Source organism: Platalea leucorodia (genome assembly GCF_965183815.1).
Source record: "Platalea leucorodia genome assembly, chromosome: 7".
Lineage (NCBI taxonomy): Eukaryota > Metazoa > Chordata > Aves > Pelecaniformes > Threskiornithidae > Platalea > Platalea leucorodia.
In genome coordinates this window covers 38,322,461-38,340,412 of record NC_138829.1, presented here as the reverse complement: position 1 = coordinate 38,340,412, position 17,952 = coordinate 38,322,461, and the positions used below count along the sequence as shown (strand labels likewise).

At 40.9% G+C, this 17,952-nt stretch overlaps 1 protein-coding gene across 1 annotated transcript in view; it reads right to left on the bottom strand.

The window, feature by feature from the left end:
• The window catches only part of PALS1 (protein associated with LIN7 1, MAGUK p55 family member), a 61,120-nt gene extending 47,228 nt beyond the window's left edge, over positions 1–13,892 (bottom strand). Inside the window, exon 1 of the mRNA XM_082318812.1 lies at positions 13,752–13,892. The gene's annotated coding sequence lies outside the window, so the exon portion shown is untranslated. The remainder of the gene's footprint in view (positions 1–13,751) is intronic.
• Between the last annotated feature and the right edge of the window lie 4,060 nt (positions 13,893–17,952).

Below are 17,952 nucleotides of genomic sequence, written 5' to 3'. Positions count from 1 at the left end.
TTATGAGGAAAATACTTGATCCTTTCTTCTAAAAATGAAACTAGACTAGTCTCTACTAAAGATATATCAATCAACATAATTTATAGAAGTCTGGGAGCTTCAGCTTTCCCTTATGCAAAGAAAAAAATGCACACCTTCACCCAGAATAGGTTTTGCTCATTTTCTTAAAAGAACCAGAAGGGTCTAAAGATCAGTAGTGTAAATTATAGACACACACCAAGGTTTACACATGAAACAAAGTAAGGAAACACACAAAAGGATGTACAGATAAGGAACAGCCTACAGAAGTCAAATCACGCATTTTTTAATTAAAAGAACACCAGGCTATTCAACAAAAGTTAGAGCAAAAAACTGGTTTGCTTACAAAAATAAACAACTTACAGAAGTCATGACTAAGATTTTATTAAGGACTGGGCACGAAAGGATCCAAATAGCTGTGTAAACTGAAAAAGACATCAAAACACAAGGATATAATTCTAGTCAACCTATCACACAGCTATAGCAGCTAAATGGTATTCTTCGGGCAGCGCTGCTGGCTCCCTCCATTCCCCAGCATAAGGGGAGAGGTGTTAGGACCTCAGATTGTCTCAACAATTTTTTTTCAACCAGTAATTTTTTTTCCACCACAGGACTGGGTGAGTGAGCGTAATCAAGAGGCCTGACATGACCGCAGGTCAATTTTCAGAGTACCACTCAGTATAATGGCTGAAACAAAACATGTTTTAGATCTGCAATAAAAATATTTTAGTCAACGGTTCCAGCGAGCACTAAGAGACCAGGAAACTTTGCACAATGGCAAAGCCTGCAGATAGGAGTTTAGAGGATAAGACAGAGACAACAACAACAAAAAAAATTAAAGTGACACTGTGAAGGTCCTGTGTCTAGCACAACTGGCAGTGGCCTGAAATTAATAAACCATGCTGAATTTAATTTCTGTCTGTGCTATGCTAACCAGGCTCTCCAAGTTCTTGACAACTTATTAGTTTGGGTACCTGCATTTTAATCACGAGTAAAGAGAACAGGGCTCTCAGACAACAGATTGCTCCCTCCCTGACACTCCAGCGCATCCCACAGTATGGCTCTGCAGGGTCCTGGCCAGGTGGCAGGCTACTGTCTGGGCACCAACCTTAAATTCTTTTGCTCACTAGAACATGCAACTGTTGTTCCTACAGATACTATATAGTCCAATTATGAAGCCATTTAATATTTTAATATCTTTCAGGCAAAGCTGAGTAGACTGAAAATACTATTAATACAGAATTTTAACTGAGAATTTAAATGTCACATTCCATGCCAGTAAAATCAGTTTTGGAAATATTTTCATTTTGTTATAGTAAGAAAGTTCAAAAAGTAACAGCAGGTGCTGCAGTCCTGTATTTTCCATTTGTCAGATGTACAAAAGCAAGTCTTTATGCTTTAGAGTTCATCTAAGCCTAGAAATCAAAAGAGGGTAGCAGAGATATGATGCAGTACTAGTTTTCTAAAAAGCCCAACAGGTTAGCCCAACTTCTAACCCAGCAGGTACACTGTGAACAGCACTGGTACCTGACTGGAAAGCAGCTCCTCTGATTACTGTACTAATGCCTCATAGACAGAGGTTTTTTATTAGCAGCGCTGCACATTACTTTCTTTTCCCCCACCACTCTGAGGACTTGTTACATGCACTCTGTGTGACACTAGGAAAAAAACCAAGGTTCCAGATTATGCTTTCTAATTTTGCAGAGTGAGAACATAGGCTCTTGCCCTAATGAAGCATTTAATAGTGAGATTTTTTCAGTAGGGGAGGGGAAAAAAAAGCCCCAACCAAAAAACCCAGAGACTTTTCTTGAACAAGCCAATAACACTACAGTGACTTTAATATTTTGTTTGGAACCTGAGCATATAAAACAACAGTCACTTTTTCAAATAATGTCAGAAATATACTGACCTCCTGAACAAGAGCTGCAACACTGTTCACATGCCAATTACTCAGAGCAATCAACTGGCAAGTCTGGTCACTGAGTTTAATCTTTAGTGCCAAATCAACCAACTGTGTTAGTGAGGCACATCAAAGCAGGTATATCTGATTTTCTGTGAGTCCTGACGGAGTTTCTAAATTTTATCATTACTTTTTACCATCAGCTACTTATGAAACAGAAAAAAATTTTGGGATATAGATTATCTATCATCCATTATTTCTGTCTGTCACTTCAAATTGAATTATTACAATGCAATTTAGGTCAAGTTATACCTTAAATCCACTTGAAAATTTGAAAATAATCAATGCAGCAGCCATCAGTGATTGTCAGTGGAGACAACAGACTTATCACCCAGGAACGCCAATATGATAATTCATTCAATTTTCCAAGTCAAGTCTATAATCTTTGCTTTAAAGCTGCAGAAATTTACAAATTTTGAAATCAAAGCAACCATTTTATCGTTCTGACATATCTGTTTACCAGAGACACTCTGTTAAATAAAACAGTTTTATTCCACTCAATTTAAAGAAAGCATTTGAGAGGAGTTGTAGCTCTCTGGTCACCAGAAACTGCAAATCATCTCAGCAATGCAGGCAGAGAATTTTGTTCCAGCACTACCAAGGCTACAGTGCCTGCAATAACAAAATTTATTTTTGCAAAGAAGAAATAATAGAGCAATACTAGGAAGGTTTAGGCATCCCACAGTTTGGGAAGTTTTAGGTATCCCACAGATGATCATACTTCATCCACCTCTTCCAGGAGTCTTGGAACTTGAATCAAAAAGCTTCACATGCCCTTTTCCAATTGACCAGTCAGTTGGAAGACACTTATCTATCTGGGATGTATTTTCAACCTGAAGCCAGCTGACATTTTATATTAGAAAAGAAAATTATCTACTCGGATTTATCTAGAGAAGAATATCCAACAGAATCAGCATTCATAACCTTTTTGTTCTTGATGAATTCTACATTTACTTCCAGACATTTAGTCAACATTCACAGATTAAAAATATGCTGAGTTCCAGAAAAAAAGAAAATCACCTAACAAATTAAGTATTGAAATCAGAATCTATTATTTGAGGTCAATGAGATTTGTTAATATCTTTGCACTCCACTAACTCAAATCATTCTAAGTATGCACCTATATTCTTCCAAGACCAGTTCTGGAATTCTGAATACAAACATGGGGTATTTATTAGAGAACTTTAAGTTTTAACAAGCTAAACCCATAAACATACTTCTAATGCTTTCTTATTCCTCTAAACTTCAAGCACTCATTCAAATAGCTCCCATGCACAGTACTTCAGTCTTACTTTGAGTAATAGGTCTTACCCTTTTTTACCAATGTCTATTTTGATTTTGGTCCTGTACACCATGTGGTTGTGTAAATTGAACTGATACAGTGCATTTCTGGATGGTTCTACCCTGCAAGTCTGGAAACCAAAGCCAGTGCAAATTTTACCTGCTAAATAAAAATTTTCAGAAATATACCTGTAAGAATATACTAATGTAATGATATATGAATCCTTGACACCTGCAATGGTATAATGGTCAGCAATAATATGCCTGATTGTTTATGGGTTTCTCAAAGTACAAGTCAGAAGTGAGACTGAATTTTTTGCAAAGACATCATAAAATAAGGCAAATTGTTATTTCTCCTTGTGTTATTTTTTCAAATAAAGCAAATAAGGCTGCATAAGAGGCTGAGCTGAAGGGACAGCAAGCTTAAAGATGTTGATAGACAAGCTCCAGCAAATCTTGTTGTAGCAGATTAAGTTACTATCCTCAGCTGTAGACTCTGCTCCCATCAGAAGTTACTGATCCCAAAAGCAGAGTTGGCAGAAGGGAACATGTGCTGACACCTCAGCCACTTCAGTGCTAAGACTAGCATCTTAGTTTGGGTCAGATGTTACACTATGAACTGAAATGACCGAGGAACGAGCACTTCTGCTAATTCTGCAAATGAAGAACTAGAACAGAGGAGATGAGCAGGGAAAGGCAAAAAACTGACATCACCAAATCTGGCAAGATTTCCCAGAGCTATAGGTGCAATCTAAATTTCTTCTAAAGTAGCCAGAACCAGATGTGCCACTTGTCACAAATCCATCTGAGAATAAAAAGCACACTCTCGCCAAAAAGTATCAGAAGGACAACGTGAACTGTTAAACAATTAGTAATTATGTTTAACAGGCACTGATTAGTCATGTTATGCACCTTAACGGCTAAATACTCAATTTCAAATAAGCTTTAAGAAATCAAGAACTGAGGTTTTGCATGGAATTTTAATTATCACATGAAGTCCCAACTACAGAAGTTATACGGAGCACTAACACACATAATACCAAAAGAACAGCATTAAATATCTTTCTAAGATTTGACAAGAGTGTGCACTTAAAAGGGAACACAAGCTACCCTACAATTTACTACCCAGCCACTTAGGTATGCAGCTGCATTCATTAAATATTTGTATAGAAAAGACTTTAAAAATATTGACAGAAGGAGAAACTGTATGAAGTTCTCACCAACAGAAGTCAGAAACTGGCTTAGGGGAAGAAGTATACATAAATTCAAGTTTGCAACTCAAGTTGTTAAATTTAAAAGAAAACATAAATGCAAATATTTAATACTTTACTACTACAGAAGTGGTATTTCAGATTTTGTACAACCTATTAAGTAAAATCCTTAAAATTTGTACCGTGCAGTTATCACCCTAGTACTTTTTATTAGGATTAAACACATATTAAACACCTTACTTCATATAAGGTTTATAAATTAAGAACCACCACTGATCAGTCATGGAAACCACACTCAAGGCTTCAAGAGTTTGTACATAATAAGCAGGCCTAACTGTTCCCTTCTCCAGATTGTCCCCTCCCACCCACCTTTAACTGAGGTTTTTAGCTTCTAAGATTCCTTTGCTTTTCCAAACAAGTACATAATACAAATTGCAAGTTCAGCATCATGCAGATGCATTTATAACAGAGGGCCCCACCCAGTTTTGCACATTGTCCACTGATCAAAACTGAGCCATCAACACAGAATCCCAAATGAGACTAAATATGACATTTTTGTAGAGAGGAGTTCACAGTTATTGTATTATTATTTTGTTGTTATATTATTTTGTTAATCCCTTGCTGAGATTTTCCAGCTCTTCATTTCCCCCTTTTTTAAAAACAAACAAACCAACCTCCAGAAAACCAGCTTGTTACATGCTTGTAGCCCAATGCGGCACAGCATCTCGTTGAGACAATCTACCACATTTTTACAGAACAAATTTCAGTAGGGTGTAAAACATGGTTTCTGGCTGTTTAGGATAATAACATAAAAATGCCCTACTGAGTCAGACCAACGGTCCATCAAACCCAGAACTCTCCATCTGACAGTGGCAACCAGACATGCTGTTTAGGGAAAACTTGTGCATCCAGAAGTTCAATTCTTAAAGGACATCAGATGGTACATCCCTGACTACTCAATTATGAACCATTAAATATATCTGTCAATGGATCTGCTGCCTGGGTGACTCCTTTTTCGAACATGCTGATATTGGTTGCCTCCACAAACTCCTACGGCAATAAATGCCAGTAGTTCACCACCCAGTATGTGAAGTACCAAGCTTCTTTTATCTGTTTCAAACCTACCATTTTAATTAACTGCATCCTGCATTTGTAAGATCCACAGCCTCCGTGGCTTTTTTTCTAAAATTTCTATCACATCCCCTTCCAACTAAAGAGTTCCAGTATTTCTAGTCTGTTCTTGTAAGGCTCCATCCCTTGATTGGTTTTAGTGCCCCTTTTTTTTTTTTCAGTTCTGTTATGTGCTTCCTTGAAATGCAGAGACCTGAATCGTACACAAGAGTGAGGACAGCAGGGTTTTGCATAGCTGCAATATGATGTCTTCTGTCATCTTAATGCCTTTCCCGATATATTTAGTATTTTGTTGGCTTTCTGGCTGCCACTCACACTACAGAAAGCACAGCAAACTGATACTATGGTTAAAGATAACTTTCCCGGCAGTTCTACAGAAACTAGGAGTCTGGTCCAATTTTATTACACTTCACAGACATCTAGTCATCCCACCACACACTTGCTAAAAATTATTTCTTGAGGTCCTGGCACTGAACTACTCTGCTTTCCATACTACTAGATAATAGTCATCATCATGTCCCATAAAAAGCAATATTCCTGCTTAACTTCACTCTTACTACAGAAAAATTTCCCACTGAAATCAAGGGGTATCTTTGAATATATCAAAGCTGTAATGAGAGGTAAGAGAACGGAAGCACCAGAAGATCTAAAGGAGAACAAAGACAGTACTGCAAAATGAAAGAAATGCTAAGTATAGGTACTGTTTTACAAGCCAATCCAACCTTAAGACACAAGGCAATAATATGATGGGAAAGAGACAGCAAAAGGTCGTAAGACTTGAGAGTATAGGAATGGTGTGATCCAACACACAGAACCTCTGTTTCCTTCCCAATATTGTCCATCTTCCCTATTTAGAGAGGAGACTGAGAAATACTCATGTTTGAAGGTCCGCAGAAGCAAAGAATGCAAGAAAAGGAGCAACAGAAAAGTTGCCAAAAAAAGCAGCGGCAAAAATGTAAGAAGTCGATACTAAATCAGGAAAGATCTAAGGAAAAACAATATATCATAGCTATTCAAAATTGATCATATGACTACTCCCTAACTGCAATAAGCTTACTAGTCTAAACAAGACATTGATATCAAAAAAGAAATCGTTTAACCTAAAAATTACTTCATAATCAATAAGCCAAAATAACTCAAGTGCTGCTTTAAAACATCATATTAGATGCACCATTCTCTTTTTCAGTCAAGAAGAAATAGCTCTTCATTGCACTTCACTTTGACCTCTCCTTAACTGAAAATTAGCAAAAGCTTAAAGGAAGTAATGACTTACCAAATATGTCAAAATGACCAGTCTTGAATAGCTTTTCAACTGTTCTGTTATCTTACAACCATCCTCAGGATTTTTTCTTTTGGGAGAAAGGACAAACGACATTTACTTTTTGGATTCCTAGCTTTCCTTGGGATACACTTTCAGTCCTTAATCTTTACATCTTGCTTTATGAGCCAATGAAGAAAGACGAAATTCAAGTAGGCTAAAAGGTAGAAGAGTGTCTACCTGACTGTAGAATTCTCAGATTGCCACTTTCCTCCTCTTGCCACTGAAGCCAAGTAACTTGCCTCTTCAGAGTTCTAGCTAGCCCTCATTATATCAGCTTGAAGCAACATGCTTTGTCATGAAGAGGTTGATGACAATAGTTAAAAGTCTTGAGAGAAGGTCACAACACATGAGATGAATACTCTATGAACAGGCAAGAATTAAATTGATAATTCAGTAGAAAGTCTATAAATCTAAGAACAACTTAGGCTCAAATGGATTTTTAGTGCTGTTTATACTCTTAAAAAAAATAAAGATGTGAAACAGTCTGTTTCACTGGTCAAAACTAAAACTCCTGGACTCATAAGTCATTTAGTCAGTCAGCCCAACAAGACAATGCTGACCTGATCAGCTTTTACCTCACTCTAAGACACTGTGCTAATTCCTCCCAGTAATTAGGTTACTAATTTAGAACACATCTTGATTACTGGAAAAAAATGAAATGGTAAGAGCTTGCATTATGTTGGTTTTAATTATTCTACAACAACAATCACCACCTTTAAATACGTATATCCAGTTTCATTTCAAGTCACTTCCCTTCTCTCCTACATTTGAGAACTTCAAATACTGTTCAAACAAAATGTAAATGCCACTGCATAGTGGCAGTAAGCAATTCCGTTGGCGCTTGATCCTACAGGAACTGATTCTACAGAAATCACGTGATGTCCCCTAATGCTATATTCTCCCACTAACACAAGACTAAGTTTGTCTGCTGACATCATATGCCCTTTCAAACACCGGGAAGAAGGCATTTGCTCTCTGAAAACAAGGATATACGTACGTAAAAAGTACAATCAATATAATACAAACCAATACAATCCAAACCCTCATCTGTTGAAATCTCTGGATGCTTAACCCAAAAGGATGAGCTTTGCCTTCAGAGATGAGAGAACATTTAGGACATACCAGAGGAATTAGCAACACGTTCTCTTAGCCAATACAAGACATGCAGTTAATTTCTATGGTGCACAATGCAGTTACCTGTAACACAGTTTTTCTATGAAGGAAACTTTAATTTTCTTAGCCAAGGTGCACTGCATTAATCTATGATGAATCTATCTCAAGTTTCATTAACAGTAGCTGACAAGTCAATGGCAATTTGATAAAACAAGACAAACAAGGGTGACCACAAGTTCTCAACCACGACACTGGAGGAACACTGCAGAATCCAATATTAAGGTCAAGCCTTAGCTTCACGCACAGAGGTGCATAAAAAAGAAAAAGTTGTCATGACATCTGCTGTGCTGAAGAATTTAACCCGGTACCACAACCATGATGCAGAAAAACATGCTTCCCTCCCTAGGTTTCTCCGCTGCCACACTGAAGACCAGCTTCTAAATAAGTGATTAATAGAGAAGGCGTCACCGAAGCATATTACCTTCATTGACCCTAATTGTGAAGATCATCTCAGTTAAAAGAACACTTGGGTTTACATTTGAATACTCAGATGAGAGCTGACTCTGCTGATCTCTCTGCCACTCAAACCAAGATCAAGATTTGGCTTCAGGGAAATGGACAGGTGATGGGAAACATCAAAAGCGAAGTAATTTCTCTCAATCGTGTTTTTCCCAAGGCATCATACCAGTTATATTTTACCTGCCTTCAGCCTTGAACAAAGTGAACTTTTTAAGTTTCATTACTCTTTCATATACACCTCATGAAATGCAAGTCACTCCTATACCACCATCACACTGCTAACAACAGCTCACACATATCGCTGGCAATCTTTATAATACACTGTTGAAATGAGAAGTGACTCTTTTAGGCACTAGTATACATTGTCCTCCTTTGATCACATACATTTGTACTCAGAACTCCACTCAACACTACTGGTACCTAAATGAATACTTCTTTTCCAGCATCTCCTTCCTGACTTTAAAAATACACACTTATCCTTGGAAACAGACTTGGAATGCATACAGCCTCCTCCCAGTGCCATTGCCAGGTCAAAGAGCAGCTGCTGAGGTTGCACTGGCACCTCCCGGTTATCAAAGGTTTTTAGTTTTGCTGAATTCAACTTTCTAGAGAGCTTGAAGATACCATTCAACAACTTCACACAATGAAAATAAGACAGTTCACACTGACTATTCATATAACGGTTGATGCACATACACAGGTATGTGCTTTAGATGCTAACATACTATTACCACACTTGAGTACTCCTAATACCTTTTGTAAAGGGCCACTTAACTGTCCTATCCCTTTTAATATACCCTTACCAGAAATCATTCCTGATTCTAAGCTACTTTCCCTCCTTGACTCCCCCCAAAAAAACCAAAAACATTTGAGAATCTTCTGAATCATCTGTTATGGCCAAATAGCCAAGTATGACCTTCCAACTGTTTGCCCAGAAAATGAATCCTGATGCAAGACAAGAATGAAACTTATGGTTTGGCTCTACCTTATTTTCCTTAAGAACTATCTTTTTCCAGAATTTCCATCTATTATATCATCTATTCTTTTGTTAGAACTTCGCAGATGAGGAGTTTATTTTCTATGCTGATAAAGTATAGCAAATTCAGATACTCAGGTTTATGATTAACAACCATGAACTGCACCGTCACATGTATCAACTGTCAAGCCTTTAATCTTAGGGAAGAAATTTAAAAAGTGAAAGACTACAGGCAAAATCAAGTATTAAAAATGTTAACATAAAATCACATTAATTATTTCTTACTCATTATTTTTCTTTAGAAGACAATTATGGCCAACCAGAACAGATATATGATGCAATAGGCAAATTACTTAAGGAAACACAAGGCACTGAGGTGATCTTTATACAACAGATAATAATTATAGGTATGTTGAAACAATTACATTTTTGTATCTAATTTTTTGGCATCTTATAAGAAAGCAGAATTAGATCCACAAGAGAATCTAAACACCATGCCACCTATTACAGACTCCATAACCCACAGATAAGCAACCAAGCTCTGCTCTACAATGAAAAGGGCACATTGCAGACGTTGTTCAAATGTCTAATACCCAACATGAGTAGGAATTGGCCAAGTCAGCCAAGAATAAACATAAAGATTAGAGGTTTAAGTCTCCATAATTTCACACCATGCTAGGAAAAAAAAAAAATCCCTTTCATCTACTCTTTCAACACTTGGCCTGCAACAAGGAGACCTGGGTTCAAATCATCAATTTGTACTCGATCATGCTTCTTGCCAGCCAGTCCCTGGGCTACATACCCCAGTCACTCCCTTCCCAAGTGAACATTACTCCTGAAGAATGAAACTGGCTGGTGTCTGGAAGGACCTCACACCCAAACACCCAGTGGCCTGGCAGTTAAGGCATTCCCTTTGGGAACTGACATGAGTGAGATGGGGGTTTCAAGTCCCCCCAGAAAGCTGAGCTGTTCGAACCCAAATCTCAACATACTGGAGAGGTACTCAAACCACGTACCTATCTGTAAAGAAATGCAACATCACACCCTTTTTCTGCCAAAAAAGAAGTGTGCAATATTAGACCTTTCTGAGTTTCCTGCTTGACAGAACAGAAGCATTCCTGGTACAATTGTGCATTACTAATGGTATCTGTTTGCTTTCTAATTTAACTGATGCAAGCTTTGAGAGTTACAGCATTTTTTTCTTGCCACACAGCTATTTATTAGTACGCAATTAGGCACCCTTGCAGTATAAAACAAGTCTTTACCAATAGACATACACAGTTTATCACCTCAGGTTAAAAAAAAAAAAACACCACCCAAAAAAACCCCCCTAAAACCTAGAAGTTACATTAAAATAGCCTGGTATATAAACTACTTATGTAGTTATAATTTCCTCTTTTTGTTTAGAGTTCTGCTTCATACTTTAGGCTGAACTATACTTAAAACACTTTCTCATATAGCTATATTATGAATGCAGAAAGGAAGATGAGTACATAAAATGCTTTTGTCAGAATTAGTGTATTGAAGAAAGTTCCGAAGTAGATAATTATACTAGAAAAATCATTTTGCCAGCATACCTGATTTTAAACCACAGTATAAACTGTTGCCACCAAATGAGTTTCCTATCACAGACACACCAGTAAACCTTTTCAAATATACAAATGCCTCTCTTTGCCCATTAATAAAAGCAAAACAATACAGCAGTATTTAATTAATATTTACAAAAAGTCTTGAGGTTTTCTGATGAATGACCAAAACAGTAATTACTTTAGTGTTTCAAATACCGTAATGTCAAGCCTTTCTGCAACACTACCTGTCACATTAAGCAAGTACTTCAAAAAAAAAATTAAACAGTTACTAGAACATTTAAGAATTTTAAACATGATATATGAATACAAATACGAATCCTGTTATCTAAGAAGTAGCAGGCTGTTTGAAATCTTAGCCTTCAGTGTTCCAAAAGCCTAACACTAACAGGAATGCACTTAATCAAAAGCACAAACTGGAAAAAAAAATGAGTAGCTGAAACAGGTAGTTACAACTGTTAGCATTTGATTGTAAGATCCAGTCTTTGAGGAGACATCATAACAGAATTTGCATCTAACAATGCCGCAGGATTTTTTTAAAGCCTGCAACTTCAAACTATAGCAAGAGATTTTAATTAAAAAGCAGCAAATGGAAGTGTTATGAAAATATAGTTATTTACATGGGAAAATATATGGTTGCATATGAACTTCAGACTACATGAAGCTTTCTGCATCCATAACACTCGGTACAAATGCTAACGTCTACACTGCATTTTTACTACTTCACATCACATATTGCTGTGGTAACAAAAGATGCCCGACACCACGCAACGGCCTGAGTAACTCCTGCAGATTCCCAAGGTGGCTAAACCAGTCTAGTGAAGAAATATTTTTACTTACATTTCTCACTAAGTTCAGATCTTTTGAAAGGAAATTTAATAAAAACTAAGGAAAACTACCATCTTTACCATCACCTAATTCTATACAGCAAAAAATTACACTGCTATTCCACATATGCCAAGGTAACATGACACACATTGGAAGGATGTAAAATCTGAAAGAACTACTTTGAAAAGAGTTAAGTGATCACGTATTAACATTTAACTTTGTATTACTTTATCAACAGTAATGTTAATTACATTTAACATTCTAGTATGCTGCTTCTCAAAGTGCTGCAATATAAATATCTGACACTTTGTTAAACCATTTACAATACTAACCATTAGTTAAAACTTCTAACCTGTGAAATACTGAATTTTTTTGGATCACAGCATGCTGGAAAACAGTTCGTAGGTGTATAAAACAACCAGAGTCTAAAGCGTTGGACACTTCGATTTGTAATAACAGCTCTAAAGTGACGTTAAGAACAACAGATATAGTGTTTGTGAAAATTCAGAGGACAGATTAAAAACAAAAGACTGCAGGCTTGGATGCCTATTTAAAGACAATTCAAAGATATCCTATTTTTGACAAATTCAGGAAAAAACACCTCAATCCTCGAAAAAGACAGACAGGTCCCTTTAAGGCATATGAAGCTGTGCACTGAAGAAAAAGCCACTTAGAAAGAGACCACCACCAGTCACTTCGTAGAATTTTAATTGCAGTCATCAATATATCATCACTTACATAGAATGCAAGTATTTTCTTCTAGTAAGCGACCCGTGGAACTAGTTTACGCCCAAGTAATTCCACTGTAGAGGCTTTAAGAACTACCTTTTAAAAGAAAAAACCCTCACAGCACTAGCTGACATTTACCCCTTTAATATTCCTCGTTAAGTTGTTTTTCAGGGATCTGTCGCACGTGAGACATCTAAGGATATTGTTATTTTAGACAGCGTTCTATCTTTGATATCAGTGCTTCCCAAAAAGGTCAAATGCAAGTTAATTCCGTTTTCCCGTGCCGCCTGCCTCAGCAAGCCCCGGGTGCCCCTTGCTGCTCGCCCGCGCAGTCTCCGCCGCAGCCCGGCCTCGGCCCCCAGCGCGGAAAGCACACCCGCCCCAAGCGTTTTATCGCTACGGGCTTTCCGACAACGAAGGAGTTCCGAGCCAGGAGGTGCGTTAACTACTGCCGACTATAAAACACACCAACCTACTTTAACTTAACCCTGCAAAGCTTCATCAGCCAGTCCAAAGCGATCTCCTCACAGAGCTGCCGGGAGACCGGAGGCGCAGAAGGGGGAAGCCTCAAGTTTCTGCCCTCATTAAAACCCGAACGCCCCCCCGTAATCCCGCGGAGAAAGCGCGCAGCCGAGGACGGGAGGGTTTCCGTGCAACTCCTGGGCCTAAGCTGGCAGCGCCTGCCCCGAGCCGCCCCGAGGGAGGGGAGCCGCCGGAGCAGCTCCCGGGAGGCCGCCTGGGGGCCGCCCGCCCCCCGCAGCGACGCCGGCTCCGGGCGCCCCGCGGCGCAGGCACCTGTAGCCGCAGCGGCCAAAGCCGCCCCTCCCGGCCGCGCTCCGCGGCCGGGGCAACAGCCCGGGCCGTCGCCCGGCGGGGCGCGGGGAGCGACGCCGTGCCCCGAGAGCCGCCGAGCCCGGCTCGGCCCCGCCGCCCCCGCTCGGCCCCGGCCCGGCCGGACCCCCGGGCCTGCGCGGGCGCCGTGGCCGCGGGGGGAGGCTCCCCGACGAGCCGAGGCTGGCGGCTCCGCGGCGGGACCTGTTGCTCGCACGCCGGGCGCGGGAACGGGGGCTGCGCTCACCGTCCTTCCTTCGCCGCCGCTGACACGCTCCGGCCCAGCCGCCGGCTGGAAGTCACGGTCGCCCGCACCCCGCGGCGTCTCCCCGCCGAGCCCGCGGAGCCGCCCGGCCACAGCCCCCGCAGAGCTGCGCAGCCGCCGCCAAGCCCGGCCCGGCCCGGCCCTGCCCCTCGCCCGCTCCCAGCGCCGGCCGCCAGGCCCCGCCCCGCCCCGCCCCGCCCGGCCCAGCCGCGCAGGCGCGGGGCCGCCCCCACCGCCGCCGCCGGGGCCGCGCCGGCCGCCCGGAGGGACGGGGGCGGGGCGGGGCGAGCTGAGCGCGCGCGCCCCCTGCCGTCCGGGCGGGGCTGCCCCAACGGCCGCGGCGCGGGTGGCGGGCGGGGGCTTCCCTCAGCTCTGGCTGGGGCGGGCGCGGACGGCCCGGCGCTGTGCCCGTGGCTCGTCCTCCCGCAGGCGCGTCCCGTCTCTCTGCCACGGCGCTCTCTGCACCCGGAGAGGCCCCGCCGCCGGAGCCCCTGTGCCCTGAGCACAGCTGCCTTGCCTGTCCGGGCTGCGGCCTCCTCCTCTCCCACCTCCAGCTGCCTCCTCCTCCCCACTCTTGTGCTGCCTGCCGAGGCTGGCGTGTACCCGGGGCGCTCCATGCCACTGCAGCCCGCTTCTCCTCCACCCGCCTCATCATCCCCTCGTTCTCCTTGTACTGCTGCTGAAGCCGCAACCCGATCTTGAAAGCCCCAGCCAGGCTGGGGCCTGTTGTGGGACAAAAAATGTTTACTCTCTCTGAGAGCCTGCCTTTGGGAGAGCGGATGGAGGCTGAGGCACAGAAGGTGCCCAGGACACAGTGTCTGGAAGAATGAAGCAAACAGAGCATTAAAAGTAGTTTTACCAGGTTGGTTGTATCCATGGCTATGGACCAGGGAGGCATAATCTTCAGCGCTGCAGTTTAGTTTGACTTTGAGCTAAAACCTGCATTCCCATCCCTGGTTTTTCAGGCTAGCCTGTCTAGATCATTGCCTGAGGCATTAGAAAAAATGTTCCACTAACAAGACCAGAAAAAAAGGCTTTCTTAGGTCACTGAAAAGTCCTGAAGAGATACCTACTTTAGTCCATCTCGCCTTGCTTCCATTTAACCATTTATAAATCTGTGTCATCTAACTCTGTATCATTCTCCATAGTGAAATCCGGGTACAGACTTTCAACTTGTAATTTTACCATATACCATGTTTTCTTTGGATCCGTTCTAAAGATAGACACGCAGTCCAATTTTCTAAGTCCACAAACCAGATCCCATGGTTTTCTTTTCTTACCATGTGAAAAGGCCAGATGACCTGACACTAATGAACGTCCTGCCCAGCTACCTGCCGAGGAAACTCTGAAAGCATTCTACCTTTTCACACCATGGCTCACACTCCCCAGGTTGTCTGTTTGCTGTTTTCAGGGCAGCAATGCCTTGTAACCGCACTTAACCAGCTATTTCTGTTCTGGCCATTAACAAGGGTCTCTGTATCAAGTGAGCAAAACTGCAGCACTGCAAGAAATACAAATATCGGTGGACTGCAGAATTATTTACTTGGGAAATAAAAATGGAGGGAAAACATGACACTGGTAATTGGTGGTTGAGCAGCACCAAGCATGGTTCTTTTCACCTTCATATGAAAATGGTGAAAGTTCACACGAATCTTTTTTTACAGACCACTTTGGCAAAGGACTTGAGAGTCAGAAAGGACTTTTTCAAAATATGATACTTACCTAGAAGATATAATGGCTGCAAAAAGTAGCTAGGTTCACCAGTTGGCTCTTCAATGTTGTCATCCTCATCCAAACTGATCGCTAGTTTACTGTCTTTTCTACATCTGAGGATGGGATCTCTCTCTCTCTCTCTCTCTCTCTCTCTCTCTCTCTCACACACACACACACACACACACACATACAGAGAGACATACACAGACACAGACACACACACACACACACAGATTCTGGTTGCAGTTTCCCTCAACTGATAGCATTTCTCCTTCCGCTCACAGAAAATCTCATTGGTGCCGGTTTGCATGTTGCTCTGTAGCCAGTTTTTAAACCAGGATAACGGAATTTTCTTCAACATGTTGTGCAATTTGTTGTAGAGCAGAGAAGGATTCACACCAGTTCTAGAGTTTCTGCTTCCTTCCTTTACTCTCTTATATCTGTAGCCGAAGTTTTAATCTTTTGCCAGAAGGGGTTACCAGACCAGGTTAAGGCTGAGCTTGGGATATCTCTTGGATATATCTGCTTAAAGATCTGTTTGTTTCTTTGGTAACCAATCTCTTCCTTCTGGCTTTCACAAACCCTAATATTAGCCCTTGCCCAGCTGGCAAATCCATTCATAAGATGCTTGAATGAGGCATGCTTGGCTAATTCTATCCAACAGATTAAAATATTCTGTCAGGCCAAGAAGTTGTCATACCTGAAAATGTTTCAAAATAGAGCACAGGCTCAGCAGCACTATTTGTAAAGACCCAGATAATCTTTCTTTTTTAAATATTTGTGTTAACAATTTAAATGGACAGGTCTGATGGTTCATTTTGCCTTGTGGGTGCTGTCTGTTGGTATGCAGAGAACACAAAAATTGCTGTGAGAAAATCAACATTTTGGCTTGAATTTAACAAAACATGGAAATTAAAAAGAATAGATACAGAGAAAGAAGGTGAATGGGAGGATGAGGAAGGACAATGGAAGGATGATTGGGAAGATCAAAGCTTTTAGTCTTCCTTTGTTTTGTCTTAGCTGATTAATCTTTCATATCAGGATCTACTAAGACAGCTCTTAAAGGAAATGAGAAAATTACCAAAGTACTCTAGACCTTGCTGTTCCATCTCTTGTTCAAAGTTTTCAGTTGTTATCTTTAAGCAGAAAGGAACTGGAAAGAAATATCCAAGTGATACCTTTTGTGAGCTTGGATCTTAGAACATTTTGATTTTAGACATGATTTTTCTATGATTTTACTATCAGGGATTATGGGAACATGAAAGCATGTTTGCAGCTACGGAACCAATGTATTTAGGCAACTTGAATTGAAGAACCTTCTTTTTACGGTTGATGCATTCATTCCACAGACAAATATTTTTTAACAAAGAAAATGTGCATCTTTGATTAATTGAATTTGACATGAATTAGCGTCACTGTTTGCCAGCAAGGTGCTGATAGAGCCGTTGATCAATCTAAATCTGGCTGATTGTAATCAATGGAAAAGAGAAAAAAAATTCTAACTCAAGCTGAGGTATCAGCCTAACATAAGACAAAATGTTTTCATTGAAACCATTGCCCTCTGGAGGGGAAATGAAAAATCACAGAAGGATTAGGTAAAAATTCCCTTTTATGTCACTATGTAACTGAATTTATGCTTTACAGTCCAGGAATGATTCTACGAACTGATGCAAAAAGGAATGCTCTGTCAGAAGAGCAACAGTGGCCACGGTGCTTATGTCAGTGAAGACTGGAGCAGAACTAATCCCCATCTGTCTGCCCTGTTACTCTCCTCCCCTTTATCTCTAAACTCTTTATCTCTAAACTCACTGAACATCCATTCTACAGCAGATGTACTTTCTCTTCCAACTTCATCTTGGGTCCCTTCCAAGCTGCTGTCATCCCTCTTTATTTGCCAAAATATTTTTTTATGCAATCCCTAAAGAATTCTTGCCTGCCTGATGTCAGAGTCTGTATTCCATCTTCTTTCTTGACCTTTCTGCTGGTTTTGGTTTTTTGGGTGCTTTTTTTGGGGAGGGGAGGAGGGGGATTTTTATTGTCTTGATTACCCTTTCCTTCTTGATCTTTTATTCTTACAAGGTTTTGAGAAATTGTGTTCTCTTCTTCTTTTTATCTCTCTACTTTCATGTCTGGCATCTATTTAAATAGACTCTTTTTCTCCTGTTTCTGAGAACTTCACAGGGATTTTTCACTTGGCCTTTAGATATTGATAGCTTATATCTTGGATAATCACATTTAAATGTCACCTTTAAGTGAATATGAATGAAAGCAAGCTCCTTCCTGCTCAGAGTTTGCCTATATATTCTCCCTGTGTTGCAGGGGAAATGGCAATATCTCACAGTGGTCTTTCCAGTTTGATTTATAGCAATCTGATGTCTCCTGACTACAAATCTGGTGATTGTTTTAACTCTAAGTAGGACACATGCATCAGCCATCTGAAAGAATTTAACAGCAGCACTGTCCACCTGTC